The sequence below is a fragment of the Macaca fascicularis genome, chromosome 16 (assembly GCF_037993035.2).
Source record: "Macaca fascicularis isolate 582-1 chromosome 16, T2T-MFA8v1.1".
Classification (NCBI taxonomy): domain Eukaryota; kingdom Metazoa; phylum Chordata; class Mammalia; order Primates; family Cercopithecidae; genus Macaca; species Macaca fascicularis.
In genome coordinates this window covers 57,246,921-57,260,645 of record NC_088390.1, presented here as the reverse complement: position 1 = coordinate 57,260,645, position 13,725 = coordinate 57,246,921, and the positions used below count along the sequence as shown (strand labels likewise).

At 51.6% G+C, this 13,725-nt stretch overlaps 1 long non-coding RNA gene across 1 annotated transcript; it reads right to left on the bottom strand.

Moving 5' to 3' along the window:
• Positions 1–2,116: 2,116 nt before the first annotated feature.
• Positions 2,117–6,392, bottom strand: LOC123569553 (uncharacterized). Its single transcript, XR_006693355.2, has 3 exons — positions 5,044–6,392; positions 2,838–2,985; positions 2,117–2,387 (listed from the first exon to the last, which is right to left on the bottom strand). It is a non-coding gene; the product is annotated as an uncharacterized lncRNA (long non-coding RNA).
• Between the last annotated feature and the right edge of the window lie 7,333 nt (positions 6,393–13,725).

The following is a 13,725-nucleotide window of genomic DNA, read 5'->3' as shown; positions in this document are numbered from 1 at the left end:
CAATCTGGGATCACTTTAGCCACCCCGCTTTGTTTCACAGGGACTCCTGGAAGGGACTGATGGATACCAGATGCCAGCAGCACCATCACCCAGGGATGACTCTGAAGGTGGGGAGGAGGGAGAGCAGGGACAGACATAACAGGGGGTGAGACAGTTCTGTTCCTGGCCTGTTGGGTGGCTGCTTGGGAGCTGCCCACCCACTCTGGATCTCCATTCCCACACTCACCAAGGAGCCTGGAAACATGATTTTCCACTCCATTCCCAGGCTCCCAGCCCCACTTCCTCCTCTACCCTTCTTAGTTATTGAACCAATTTTTGTTGGACACCTACTGTGTGTCAGTCCCTGTCTTTTGTGCTGACATGTCAGCAAAACGACAGACAATTATTCTTGCTCTGTGGAACTTGCTTTCTCTTGGGAGAGAGTAAATAAATCATGGGGGATGTTAGAAAGTTATAAGTTCCATGAGGAGGGGAAAAAAGCAAGGCGAAAGAAGTCAGGAGGGCCCAGAATGGGGCTAGGGAAGGGGTGCAGTTTTACATAACAGCGTCAGAAGGCAAGACTTGAGCAGAGCTTCGCAGGAGGGGAGAGAGTGAGAGTGGAGCTGGGTAGGGAAGGAGGTTCCAGGCAGAGGAACAGCCTAAGAAGCACACGATGCACTGTGGACCAGGAAGAAGGCCAGCACGGCTTCAGCAGTGGGAGTGGCAGTGAGGGGCATAGGAGAGGAGAGCAGCGAGGAAGGTCTGTGGTTTTTCTGAGTGGAATGAGAGCCTCTGCAGGGTTCTGAGCAGACAGTGACACAACCAGACCTGTTAATGTAACAGGGTGATTCCTGCCTCCCTTGCAATGCCCCCTCCACTCTGGTCACACTGCCTTTCCTTATCTTGCTGTCTCCTGCTTCTCATCTATTACCCTGGGATGTGGTCCTCTCTCCCTATGATTCTCTGCCTGGACTAGCTCCCTCCCAGGTAGCCTGTGGCTTCTATAAAGCTCATCTTCTCCTGGAAGCCCTCCAGGATTGCTCAGAGGAATCTGACTGGCTCTGCCTGGACAGTAGATATCCTTTTCTTTCTCTCTTCCTTACCAGGGGAGGATGCTAAAAAGGGAGATGGTGATGCCTCCCTGGGGCCACTCAAGAACCAGGGGAGGGTGAGTCATTTTCTAGAGGTGCCTCCGCAAATAGCCAATATCCTGCCTCTCATAAGCCTTTCTCCTGAGTTTTTCATGGACACTTCTGTCTTCCCTTTCCTTCCTCTTCATCCTTCTCCTTCCCACCAGAGGCACCTTCCCTCCACCCTGTAAGCATGTAAGCAAGGGACTGAAGCCAGCCACTTCTCTTCTCTGGGGTGTGCCTGGGGAGGACCATCTCAAATGTAAAGAGGTAGCAAGGACTGGACTCCCAAAACCCAAAGACCAGACCCCTGCAAGAGCACAGCAGCAGTGGAACTGTGGCGGGATTCACCACTCTAACTGGCACCCTCCTCCTCACCCTCCACACCCAGTCTCTGGGGGGCTGCTTGCTATGGAGCAAACTGTTTTCAAATAGTGACCAATTGCTAGCCCAAGCACAGAGCTGGTGGCATCCTCTTCCAGTAGGGCACAAACTGTGGCTTCCCCAGCTAGCCTCGGGGACTTAACCATCTTCCCTTCCTGGGGAGCCAAAGGCTCTGAGCTCCTGGTCCTGGCTTGGTTAAGGCTTTGCTCACTTATTCAGGCCCCACTCAAACAACTATTTATTGAGCACCTACTATGTGCCAGGCACTGGGCTAGGCTGGCTCTTGCCCTCATGGAGCCTGCAGTTTAGTGGGGAGCAGACATCAATCAAATAGCCACCCAAATGCAGTCAGGATGACAGCTGTGGTCAGTGCAAAGAAAACGAAGAACATGATGCCCTAAGAGTATGTACGGGGGATTTGACCGGCGAGGGAATCTGGGGGCCTTCTCTAACAAGGTAATGTCTGAGTTGAAACCCAAGGGATGGAAGAACAGCCCAGGCAGAGGAAACAGTATTTGCAAAGGCCCAGTGGCAGGAGGGAGCATATACAATGTGCTGGGAGAAGGCAGACAAGGCTGGAGTGCAGAGACAGGAATGAGAGGTGGATGCAGACTGACAACGCAAGGCCTTCTAGATCATGTTTAAACCCTTGATCCAAGAACAGAGGAAGCCTCTTTGCATTTTGGAGTTGTGTTGGGTGTGGAAGGGGTGACATGATCATCTCAAGTTGGCTGCAGATCGGGGGTAATGAGAGCGGAGGTGGGAATCCTGTTAGGAGGCGGTGGCAGTGGTCCAGGAGAGAGCTGATGCTGGCTTGAACTAGCAGTTGGCAGGGGATTAGATAAGGGTGGTGTCAAGAATGACGGTTGGATTCCTGCCTGCAGCGTTTCTCACCTGTAAAGAGGAAAGAGACAGCTCGACTTTCTCCTGGCGATAAATGAATTAACGGAGACAAAAATTCTGTCAGGCAGGCATTGGTGTGAGCTGTGAGAGTAGCGCCGCTTGCTCTCCCCAGGCAGGTAGTTGTCTCTTGGTTCTACCCCACATCCTTCAGGCTACCCATACCCATACATAACCTGATGATAAAACCTTGTACTGAAAACCGCAGTGAGCATGATTTAGATTAGACTGCTGCCAACAGGGCTGGAGGAAGCTGTTGGTGGAACCAGGGCCAGGGGATGAAAGAGCAGACAGAATCCAGGTGGAAGGCCACATGCCTGGAGCACGGGAGAAAGGCTGTAAACACCTCACAGAACAGTTCAGGATCTGCTGAAGCTGGCAGTGGCCTGGGAATTAAGAGAGCCGAGGTGGAGGGAGCTTCAAAGGAGATTCCATACTCTGAACCTGCAAAGGTGATGCTCTTCAAAAACCTCAACCTGGGCCTGGTGCAGCGGCTCACGCCTATAATCCCAGCACTTTGGGAGGCCAAGGCAGGCAGATCACAAGGTCAAGAGTTCGAGACCAGCCTGGCCAATATGGTGAAGCCTTGTCTCTAATTAAAAAATAAAAAAAAATACGAAAATTAGCCCTGCATGGTGGCACACGCCTGTAGTCCCAGCTACTCCGGAGGCTGAGGCAGGAGAATGGCTTGAACCTGGGAGGCGGAGGTTGCAGTGAGCTGAGATCGCACCACTGCACTCCAGGCTGGGTGACAGAGTGAGACTCCATCTAAAATAAAAAAAAAAAAGAACCTCCACCTCTTACAGCTCACCTCCTGGAGCCCCTGGTTGATGGAGGAAATAGAGCATGCCCAGAACACAGGGAGACAGAGTAGCCAGGATACAGGGTATAGGCACAAGAGCTAGGCAGGCACACGGGGAACACGCCTGTGGGGATGGAGATGACTTGAGGGGCCTTCCTAGAGGAGAAGGAAGAGGTGGAGGAGAAGGAGGAGATATTCAGATGGATCTGGGGAATGCTGGATATGTCAGTCTTCTCTGGCTCAGCTGGGGTTTGCTCATTTAAGCTGACAGTGAGTTGGATGTTGAGTGATATTGACACCCCTCACCCCACCCCACCCCCAATTCAGCACCTCCCTCCAAGATCCCACGTTGCTGTCTAGTTTCCAGGCCTTTAGTAAAATGATGGTGGGCTCATCATTCAGCTCCCTCATTACCCTTTCCTCCTCTCCCGCTCCAGTTTATAACTCTATCCACTTTGGAAGATCTGCATGCTCTGCTCCTTGTTCCCACCTGCTCCTCCCTGGCCAAGACCCAGAGTAGCCCCTACAGCGAGCACGCACTTGGCTGGGAGCTCAGGGTCTAGTGTGCCTCTGGTTCACATGTTGGCATTTGAGAAGGGCCTGAGTCATCTTGGTCTTCCCTGAGCATTGCTCTACCCCAACGGAGGCCCCTGGTGGTAGGGGGACCAACCTTGGCCTTAGGTGTTGAAGTCAAGTGCAGGAAGGATTTCCTGGGCTACAAAGGGGGACAGCTGAGGGTGTGGAATTCGAGGAATCAACTTATATGCTCCCTGTTGTATGGAAAGTCCGTGGCTGAGGGCTTGGCTGGGAGAGGGTATTGCCTCAGAGAGGAACAGGGACTGCAGCAATAGAGGGGCAAACAAATGGCCGTCACAGAAATGGCAAACAAAAACCCACACAGCCAGAGGGACGTTTTTTTTTTTGTTTTGTTTTGTTTTTTTTTTTTTTTTTTGAGACGGAGTCTTGCTCTGTCGCCCAGGCTGGGATGCAGTGGCCGGATCTCAGCTCACTGCAAGCTCCACCTCCCGGGTTTACGCCATTCTCCTGCCTCAGCCTCCTGAGTAGCTGGGACTACAGGCGCCCGCCACCTTGCCCGGCTAGTTTTTTGTATTTTTTAATAGAGATGGGGTTTCACCGTGTTAGCCAGGATGGTCTCGATCTCCTGACCTCGTGATCCACCTGTCTCGGCCTCCCAAAGTGCTGGGATTACAGGCTTGAGCCACCGCACCCGGCCAGAGGGACGTTTTCATCTCACTGTGAACACAGCGCCTGGCCCAGAGTGGGCCTCCAGTGAATGCCTATGGAGAGAAGAGAGATTTTGGTTCCCAGTTCAATTTTCCTCTTAATCTTCCTGATCCTCTAGTTCCTTGTCTACCAAATGGGGTGATAATCTCTACTTCCTATCTTACCAGACTGTCACGAAGAACAAACTAACCAAAGATGGCAAAAGTGCTTTGTAAGTACTTTGTAAACTCTGTTTGAAAACCTACAGGAGGCCCGAGCTCAGCACAGTGCCGGGCCCACCGTGGCTGCTCAGTATTGAATAAATGAATGAATTACTTAATCTCTACCAGAATGTATGTTCCCCACAGGCGCAGACCCAGCCTGTTTCTCCTCAGCACCATTTCCCCAGTTCCTAGCACGGGGAAGGTGACTGACAAGTATTTGCATGGAATGAATGAATGAATGTTGAGACTTAATCCTACCTTCGGGATCTTCGAGAACTTTGGAGGTGGTGAGGCTGATACCACAGGACAACAAACCATGCAGGCTCAACAACCCTGAAGGCAGCTATTATTTCCCAATTTACAGATGAGGAAACAGGCTTAGAGAGATTGAGTGACTTACCCAAGGCCCCACAGCACCTAGTCAGTGATGGATCAGGATGGGAACCCCGGACTCGGCCTCTGATGCCCATGCTTTTACTACCACAGAAGGCTTCTGCTGCTGGGGATCCAGTGGAGCACTGGCCTCTGTGACCATCCCCTGGACAAGCTGGAATGTTCTTTTGTGGTGGGAGGGTATGTCATAATTGCACAGCATCTCAGTGACTCTGCAGCAGGAGGCTGCTGGGTTCAAGAGGCCAAGATTCACTCAGGATGTGCCAGGTCCAGAAACACACACATGCCCAGGATATCTGTGTCCAGATGAAGAGACTGAAGGCAGAGAGGAGAGCTGCCGATGGACTTTCCTGACCCACAAATCTCTGTCGTGTCTGCACACAGCCAGCACCTTCCCTTTTGCACCCTGAGCCATCGCGGCCACCTCAGTGCTCCCACAGACCATGTTCCCTTGGGCAGGGACTCATCACATAACCGCTGCCCTCCCCCTCCTTGAATGAACTTCGGGCTCTACCGTGCAGCTCACTGCTTCCCAAAGTACGTTCTGTGGGACTATGTCTTGGGCTGTTTGTAGACACTGCTTGCAAAAAGATTGCCTGTGATGGAAAAAGCCTGGGAAAACTGTATCAAATGCTCTAACCTGGTTGCATGCTAACCTTGCAAGACTTCTCAGATCCTGTATTACGCTCATGTGGAATGTGAATCTCCAAGGGCTGAGGGGCTTCAGTAAAGAGCATTTTCTAAATTTATTTTGGCCCCAAGCTGTTTCTTCAGGAGCATCTCTTGGGACTGATGTGCTCCAGGGCATACTTGGGGAGTCATTGCTGTAGCTGTTGAGAGTCCCTGAAGCGTTTCAGCAGAATCAGAGGATATGATCAGTGTCTTAGGAAGACTGTAGGGTGGACTGGAGGAGCCAGACGGGAGGCAAAGAGGGTACTTAGGAGGCAGAGAGGGTACTTAGGAGGCTGCATCAACAGTCTGCAAAAGAGGAAAAGAGCCCTCTTGCCAGTCAGGCACAGTGCCAAACTGGGGTGTCTGTCTTCAGGGAGCTTGCAGTTGAAGCAGGTAGGCTGAGCGCCCACCAGGAGCTCTCCTCTGAGGCAGAAGATGCTAAGTGCTGCAAACGGAGCCGCGTCGTCAATCCAAGAAGACTCCTGATAACTTATTCAACTGGCACTCCGTGGCTTTGGCCAGCTTCCTTTCATTTTCCTTTTCAGGAATCAATAAATAATTTGAAGTTGTCAGGTGGTACTTCGTTGTTGTTTTTTAACCCTCATTGATAGGGTTGATGGTCTCAGTGTTCATTCCCAAAAGTCACGTGGGGTCAGTCTACTGCCTCACTGGGGCATTGCAACTGAATGGGGAGACTTGGCTCTAAGGCTTTAAAGTGGTAAATGCCCAGTTTATTTTTAGTCTATTGTGTTGTCACAGGTTCAGTTCCGTGGCACTGAGGACAATTTAGCATCAGCCAGGCATAGGGTATAGGTAGGGCATAATAACATCTGCATCCCCTCCTGCCCCCTTAGCCTCTGCCCCTATCTTGCACTCACTCTGCAGCTCCATTTCATGGGATAATGTAATGGGCTAATGCTGCACCCCCTCCCCCTCCCCAGGAGGATCAGAGAGCAACCAGGTCCCCAGAAACACTGGACAAGAGCACAAGAGTCTCTCTTCACTGTGCCTCCAAAGAGTCAATGTGGGAGATTGCCTGTTCTGCTTTAGTCTTCCACCTGCAGCTTGGCTATTCATCCAGCGATTGTGGCTGTCAGGGTACTTTAGAGCGAGCACTGGGCTGTGAGTCAGGACATTTGGGATCTGGTCCTGCCTCTGCCACTACTGCGTGACATTCTCTGGGCCTCGGTTTCCTCGTATGGATAATAGGTATTTGGATCTTTTCCTTTGACTTGCTGTGATTCTCCTGAAACCCCTTCCTCCAGAGATCATCTCTGGGTTCACAGTTGGGGACATTGGAAACACCTTGGGACGCTGAGTTGGGCAGATCACCTGAGGCCAGGAGTTCGAGACCAGCCCAGACAACACAGTGAAACCCCATCTCTACCAAAAAGATAAAAATTAGCTGGGTGTGGTGGCGCACACCTGTAGTCCCGGCTACTTGGGAGACTGAGGCAGGAGAATCACTTGAACCCGGGGTGGAGGTTGCAGCGAGCCGAGATTGCACCACTGCACTCCAGCCTAAGTGACAGAGCGAGACTCCATCTCAAAAAAAAAAAAAAAAGAAAAGAAAAGAAAAAGAAAAAGGAAACACCTTCTCCTCCCTGCCCCAACAGGTTGAATTGGAATGGGATCCTTTCCCTCAGTTCCTGTCTCTCTTTGGAACCAACCCGGAAAACAGATTTGTTTCCAACATAAAAATCTAGTTGAGTCACTCCCCTCTTCAACAGCCTTCAGTGGCTTGCTATTGGCTTCAGGATAAAAGCATCTTTAGAAAGACATAAAAGGTCCTTGGTGGTCCAGCCTCTGCCTACTCTCCAAGCACCTCTCCTGCTTCTTGGCCACATTAGGCTTCAGCTGCCTGAATCTCATTGCAATTCCCCAAAAGGTTCACGTCCTATCCCTGTGCCTCACTCATGCTGTTGTTTTTTTTTTTTTCCTGCTCAGAAGAGCTTCCTCCTGTTTGTTTGTCCCACAAGTTCCTATTTGGCCTTCAAGTCTGGCTCAAGTTCTAGCTCCTCCGTAAAGCCTTCCCTGTTTTCTGAGCACTTACTAGGTGTCACTGACTGTGTCAAGCAGTCTCCATGCACCATCATTTAATTCTTACAACCCCATGAGATAGGAGTGATTATTTTTCCTACTTTACAGATGTGGAAACTAAGGCATAGGTAGGACATAGTAATACCTGCATCCTTCCTTGTCCCCAGCCTCCACCCCTGTCCCACACTCACTCTGAGGCTCTGGTTCACAGGGATAATGCAATGAGCTAATGCAGCACCCGCTTCACCTCCCCAGGTGAATCAGGGAGCAACCAGGTCCCCCATAAGTAACTTGTCCAGCATCACAAAATGAGCAGTCAGGATCAAGACCTCACTCCTTTCTGGCTCCAAAAGCCAAGTATTCCCTTACTTCTGGCTCCTGTCCCCATGCAGATTGCAGCTGGTACATACCAACCATCAAAAATCACTCTTTTACTATATGGTTCTTGTGTGTTTGCATGTCTGTAGTCCCACTAGACTGGAAGCTCCTTGAAGGCAGGGCTGTGATGATTAAGTTGGTATGTGCTTGACACATCATGGATGTGCAATTGATGCTGGGTAAGGATGAAAGAAAGTGGAGGGGAAGACTCACTGGGTTCCCCACTGGAGCCCACAAAGCCTCTCACCCCAAAGCCTTGTGTAACTAGTTTGCAATTAATTAGCATTAGTTACCTATTGCTGCTGTGACGAATTACCACAAATTTAGTGGCTTACAAACAAATTGAGCTCAGAGGTCAGAAGTCTGAAATGGGTCAGCAGGGCTGGTTCCTTCTCAAGGGGAGAATTGATCCCTTGCCTTTTCCACTGACTAGAGGCTGCCTGCATCCCTTGGCTCATGGCCCCATCCTCACATCACTCCCACCTCAGCTTCTGTCCTCATGTCTCTGTGAGTCTCTTGACTCCCTCTTTCCCTGATAAGAGTACTTATGATGACACTGAGCTCATCCAGACCATCCAGGATATTCTCCTCATCTCAAGATCCTTACTTACATCTGCAAAATCCCTTTTACCACATAAGTAACATATTTACAGGTTCTGGGGATGAGAATGTGGACATTTTTGAGGGGCCATTATTCTGCCCACCACACCCTGGAAACTGAGAATGAGTCAATTTGGGAAGAATAAAGACTTCCGGAGTCTCAAGTGAGCCCTCTGTCTGGCCTCATCTGCAATCATAGGGATGGGACTGTAGGAGGAGACAGGGTCTTGCTCCATCACCCAGGCTGGAGTCCAGTGGCTTGATCCCCGCTCACTGCAGCCTCAACCTCCTGGGCTCAAGCAATCCTCCCACCTTAGCCTCCAGAGTAGCAGGGATGACAGCACACACCACCATGCCCAGCTCGAGGGACATTCTATGAGCCCAGGATTCTACCCCTAAAGCAGGAGAGATTGAGGTCAGACCACAGGAGTACCATCTCCTTTTCTTGCCATGGGTAACACCTGCTTATCCAACTCCAGCTTTAACTCTGACTATCCCCCAAACCCCCTCAACCTCCACTGAGCTAAAGTCTTGTTGTTTCTGAGACCAAGGCTGGTGCCAGGGATCCGGGGACACCCCCCTCCCACATTGCCTTTGCCTTCCTCTCCTGGTTCGAGACAGCAGGCTCTGTCTTGCGGGTTCTGTGTATGCACAGAGCCCTGCCAGCATGACTCAAATGGGGGCACAGGGACCCTTGAGTCCTCCTTGGGTGCCTTCAGCAGGAAAAAAAAAAAGGATAAAATATGGCCCTGCTTCTCACTGGAAGATTTTTCAGGGAAAAGTTTGGTAATTTAACTGGGAGGTAAAATATTTTCATATTGAAATAACATGGACATGTTATGGAGAAGAATCCAAAATTGGCCAGAATTTTGGAAATAAAACTGGAGAATCCATTGCTGGGTAGCCACTGAAGGAAAAGCTGGAGGAAGCAGAGTGGGGTCCTCTACTGGGGGTCCTGGGTCGGGGTGGGGTTACGCTGAATTGTTGAGAGAGAAAACAGGTGTGTGCGTGTGCGTGTGCACGCACGTGCGAGTGTGTGTATTGAGGGCAGCCAGGAGTTAGGGGAATCTGGGGAGATGAATGGCAAATCTGTGTAGAATGAGGCCTGAGGGAGGTGGGGGTGAGGAAAATGTGCCTCTGTTCCTTCCATCCAGCTTCCCCGCCCGCCCCGCCACCCGCAGTCCTGCCTTCACCACTTCTTCCTTCAGACCCTTAACTGGGACCTCTTGCAGGAGAGGCAGATGTTTCTAGATGAGGCCAGATGCTGAGAAACAAGGAGGAACTGGCCCCTCTGGGCTTAGATGCAGTGGGGAATAAAAGCAGGACAGGAAATGCGTGAGAAGGGAGTGTGATCTCCAGCCAGAGCCCTTATAGGCACGGGCCCAGCGAATCCTCACGGCAACTGGGGGAAGCAGGTGTCAGGCCCATTTCACAGATGAATCAGTTGAGGCTTGGCACCACCATCTCAGCTTCTGAGGTTGCCCATTTCTCCGCCCCACCCCTTTTACCACTCTTTCCACACTCTGGCTTGGGCTTTCTGCTTCAGATGGACAAATCCATCCCACACCTCCTCCACAGAATCCCCCTTCTCCCTTTCAGTCTCACATAGACCCTTCCTCCCTCTTTTTCCTTGCCTTGCTCCCCTGTGCTCTCCTTTCCTCCTCCTCCAGGAAGCTCACCTGAGGCCACTTCCCAGCTCTGTTCTGCTGGTCCGTCTCTTCTTCTACTTGCCCCCCTCCCCAAAGTGGACTGGGAGCTCCCTGTAAGCGCAGACTGTTCCTCCCATCAGCTCACCTAACTAGTTCAAGGCTCAGGACTTCTCACTTACAGTTTTTGTTGGGGCGGGACAGGCTAGTCCCCCACGGCAGGCAGGCGCTGGGCATGGGAAGAAGTACAAAGGGAGCCGCCTGGGGGCCCCAGATGAGGAGAGAGTCTTGGCTCCGTCCCCAGCCCCATAAAGAAGGATGTTAACAGCCTCTTAGGGAGCGGGCGAGGGGCGATCAAAGGGGTGGCCGGGGGCTCACTGCTGAGGGAATGGCTCTGTCCACACTCAGGGTCAATGCTGGCACCTCCTTTCTGCCACACCAAATGGAGTGAAATACTGGGAGGCTGCTGATGAAAGGAGAGTGGCTTATTCCAGGTCCCCACTCCTTCCTACCACCTCCCCCAACCAGGCTCCCCTTGGATGCCCCTCCCAACAAAGGTCCGTGTCTTCCCTCCCAGGACACCCCAGCAGCTGTTTATTTCCTTCTATGGAGTGAGTGAGGGCTGAGTGGTATCAACTGGGAGAGAAGGAGGGGAAGGGGAGGGAGGCCCCAGCTGGCCTACAACAACCTGTGCTCCCACCAGCCTAAGTGCCCAAACCAGGATCTGAGAGAGGCTGGAAGGCCTGCCTGGAAGTGGGAAGTTGGGAAGCAGAGCCAGGCAGGGACTGCTATGGGAAAAAATCCAGAGAAAGCCAGCAAGGCGTGGAGGAACCCAGGGGCTGGCGGTAGAAACCTGGATAGAAGGGTCAGAGGTGGTAAACAGGTAGTGGGTGGACTGAGGCTGGCAGAACCCTTGGTGGGAGCACCTTGTATGTGTCAGGACCTTGGAGATGGTAAACTTGTTATTTTATAGGTGGGGAAACAGGCTCAAAGGCAAAGAGGGACTTGCTCAAAACCATATCAACAGGAGTCAGTGGCAGGGCCAGGACTAGGACCCAAGTCTGGACTTGGGAACAAGGAGCAAACGGCTTGTCTCCAGCACCCGGAGTCCATCTAAACTTACAACAATGGATTTCTCTTGAACATTATATAATGCGCATTTTCACTGCACCTACATTCTATGTGTCCTTCTCCCTGAGATTCTAATACCAGGCTTTTTCCCTTGCATTGCTCCATCCCTGAACCCCAACCCACCTGGGCCTCACTCTGTCTATAGAATCCCCTGGACCAGCCCTGGGAAAGGATGCCACACCCACCCCATTCACTCCCTGGGAGTCTCCATCCCCCAGGCTTTTCCCTGTCTCCTGCCTCTGGCCACACCATTGATTTTCACAATTAACTGACTCAGGAGAGCTACAGCCATCCTCTCAGTGTATGTCTGCCCTGACCTCTTCTCCAGCTGATCCCTTATTTTCTCAGAAGTCACTTCCTGGGAGAATGGCTTGTCTGCCCTGGACAGCCCACCTCCAATACACAGCTCTTGCTTCTCATTCACATACCATGCCAACCGTCAAGGGCTATGCACAGGCCATGGAACCAGAAAGCAACAAATTCATAAAACTTCAGAGCTGGAAGGGACCTCAGAAGCGTCATCTACCCTCTACCTCATTAAACAGATAAGGAAACAAAGGGCCACAGAAGAGAGGTGACTTGTTCATGGTCTCCCATGGAGGTTCAGAATCCAGATTTCCTGACCCCAATCTGTGTTCTCCGAGTGGCTGGTCCGTGTGGTTGTCCAGATCAGGTACTTGTGGGTCCGGGAGTCACAGAGACTCTGGCCAACTCCCAGATTGCCTTCTGGCAAGACGTCTTTAAGTGGATGGCTTCAACTCGGGAGACAGGCCAAACAGGAAGGTGGAGAGTAGAGAAAGAGGAGAGAGGGCAGTTCGCCCATCCATCAGACCAGTATTGAACATGTCTAACGTGCCAGACCCCATCACAGAAGCGGAGCTGAGCAAGTCATAGCCCCTGCCCCAGGCCTCTTAGGCAGGGAGGGGGCAGACACCCTGCTTACTGCACTACTGTGTGTGGAAGTGCTAGGCTAGCAATTCGAGCAAAGTGCTTGGAGGAGCACAGAGGAGACAGCAATTCATCCTGCCTGGGCAGGGAGGGGGAAGCTTCAGAGATGGTGGAAGGAGGAGAGCGCAAGTTGCCAGGTGGAGATGGGGAAAGGGCATTCCTAGCAGAGCTGACAGCAGGAGCCAAGGCTGAGAGGAGGGAAGATCCTTGGTACATTCTGGGCAAGGTAAGCAGTCCCACGTGCCCAGTAACTTGCTGGATCCTGAGGGGCAAGTGGCCAGAGATGGGTTTAGAAAGGTATTCTGTGCCCACCTGCAAAGGCCCTTTAATGCTCTATCTTTTTGAGACTTTTTATTTACTTATGTATTTTTTTGAGACAGAGCATAGCTCTGTCACCCAGGCTGGAGTGCAGTAGCGTGGTCTTGGCTCACTGCAAACTCCACCTCCTGGGTTCAAGTGATTCTCATGCCTCAGTCAACCAAGTAGCTAGGATTACAGACGTGTGCCACCACGCCCAGCTAATTTTTGTATGTTTAGTAGAGAAGGGGTTTCGCCATGTTGCCCAGGCTGGTCTCGAACTCCTGGCCTCAAGTGATCCACCTGCCTCAGCCTCCCAAAGTGCTGGAATTACAGGAGTGAGCCACCATAATGTTTTATCTTGAAAGTACTGGGAAGTCCATTTTTTAAAGGTAGAAAGTGAAGTATTCAATTGCACTTGAAGAAGTGCACTCTGGCAGCAGCATAGAGGAAAGAATTGAAGGGAAGGACCCTGGAGACCCACTGGGAGAGTACTGAAAGTTTCCAGGTGAGAGAGGCCCAGGGTCTGAGCCATACCACGGACACACAGCTGGGAAGAAGAGGTCCCATGAGGGTCCCATTTCACAACAAAACTGGCCAGATTCCACACCCACATGCCTGGTCAGATATGGAATGGGAAAAGGCAGAGGGAGGAGTATCCCCACGTTCCTGGCTTGGGCAGCCAGTGGCTAATGGTACCTTTCGCAAAGAAGAGAGGAATGGACTGGGGAGGGAGGGATAATGAGCTCAGGTCTCAACACAGTGAGTTAGAGGTACCTGTGGGACAGCTGGTTGGCCATGTCACATAGGCAGGTGGCTAAATGAGGCTGCGTTCAGGACAGAATCAGAGTTGTGTGGCTCGGAGATCATCTACTCAAGCTCTGAAGCCAAACAGACCTGGGTTCCAATCCAGCTCCTATGTTCTTACTTGGGTCCTCGGACAAGTCCCTTATCCTCTCCAAGCCTCAGTAATCTCA